General features: G+C 39.0%; 1 long non-coding RNA gene across 1 annotated transcript; it reads left to right on the top strand.

The window, feature by feature from the left end:
- Positions 1-232: 232 nt before the first annotated feature.
- On the top strand, positions 233-807 carry LOC308080096. The gene is made up of 3 exons (XR_013932673.1): positions 233-355; positions 523-580; positions 691-807. It is a non-coding gene; the product is annotated as an uncharacterized lncRNA (long non-coding RNA).
- Positions 808-1,900: the final 1,093 nt, after the last annotated feature.

Genomic DNA, 1,900 nt, shown 5'->3' with positions numbered 1-1,900 from the left:
CAGGCTCATACATCAACTGAGCAACCCAGAAAACATATACTATACATATATACTTTGATAGCAAAATCATCCAAATTGACCCATTGGTTGCTGGGTCAAGTCATTCACTATATACCACCGTTTTTATATCAGATTAGGAAACTTTGTGTACTCGGCTAATATTTTGACATTGCTATCATAGAATTTCATAAACTACAGACATGTAGCAATACAAAAATTAGATGCAACCTTTGCCCCCTCTAATGGTACCGATATCCAAAAATTAGGGGTCTGGCCCATGGTGGACTACAGAGAAGACCATGGATGTGCAGCCAGCGGCAGGCGACCACGGCATGAGGCGATCCAGGTGCCGTACGTATGGTACATTCAAAATGACTAACTCTTGCACTTGATAACATTTGTTGTAATGTAAACTTATTCAATTGTGTGTAAAAAAAAAAAAAAAAAAAAAAAAAAAACATTTTGCATTTTTATTGTATTGCCAAATGTTCCATGATTTTCTTTTCCCATCATCTTTTTAAGCAGCTCTGCCTACACCAGACACTTCTGAGACTTATCAGTGATCACCCAACACCTAAATGTGAGTTTAGAATTGTTATCCTTCTTTATTCAACAGTATCCTCATTGTAGCTAATTATGAAGACTATCTATTCCACTGTACATTTGGAATAATTATCCTCCCCTCCCCAGGTGACATGCCGGCCACGCCGAATATGCTGGTGACCCCTCTCCACACCTCAACACCAGGTATACTTAAAGAAAGGCTATGTTGATTAATGTATGGTCCCTAATCCCCATTTATTATTTTTGAGCCCATTTTAAAACCTTGACCATGCGCCTCGTGGTACTCTTGCACCTCAAAGGCATTAAAAGCACTGTAATACACTGTAATACACTGTAATGTGTATTATTATTTCCATTTCTTTTTCTGTCTTGGTTTTCTCTGTAATATGGCCTCTTATGTGCATTGATCTCACTTGTTTCCATTTTCCTTAAAAAAAAAAAAGGATGCTGGGCAATGACCCTGACCACAATTGTTACATAATGTTTTGCATAACCGTTCATAACCATCATAATTGTTTTGAAAAATCTTTATACATTTTCAAGCATTTCCCCCCCCCCCAAGAAATTGTGGAAATAGCCAATCTACAAGCTCACAACGCGTCGTGACACGTTGTTAGCTTGTAGATTGGCTATTTCCACAATGTTTGGTATACCATATAAAGTTATTAAAGATGACTGTCATTGTCATATCTGTCCTGTGCAACTTTTGTTTACAAAGTCTAAAAGGCAAACCAAAATATTTTATGTTCCAATTTTCAATGGAAAAAAAACACAATTAACCACTCAAACCCCAGCATCCATATTCTGCATGCATCCGTTGTCCCGTCTAAATACAAAAAGTAAAGTATGTAAAACTGATTTTGATGAACCTGCTGCCGGCCATGATTCCCCGGGAGGAGAGGGATGAAGCACGCCGAGTCCATCATGTCGTTCCACATGGACCTGGGGGCTCTCCATGCTGGGGGACATCCTCAGCGTGATGGAGAAGAAAGGCTGGGAGGAGGACGACCTGGGCTACGAGGAAGGCAAGTAGCACTAGGCCTGTCACAATTATTACATAATCTAATCGCAATTATTTGAGATAATCGCAATTCTTTTTGCATAATCGTTTCCGTGTTGAAAAATGTTAACCCATTTTCAAATATAAAGAAAGTAGAAATAGCAGATCTACAAGCAAGTGACTCGTTGTAAGCTTGTAGATCAGCTATTTCTGCCTTTCTTACGTGTATAAAATTATTAAATATGTCAATAATTTCTTTGTAGGGGTTGGCGAAAGGGCCTTTCTGTGTGGAGTTTTCATGTTCTCCCCGTGTCTCCTAGGGTAGATACCCTCACA

Source organism: Gymnoscopelus braueri, assembly GCF_963280865.1.
Source record: "Gymnoscopelus braueri genome assembly, chromosome: 23".
In the NCBI taxonomy this organism is placed as follows: domain Eukaryota; kingdom Metazoa; phylum Chordata; class Actinopteri; order Myctophiformes; family Myctophidae; genus Gymnoscopelus; species Gymnoscopelus braueri.
The sequence above is the reverse complement of the archived record's forward strand: the minus strand, read 5'-3'. Positions and strand labels throughout refer to the sequence as shown.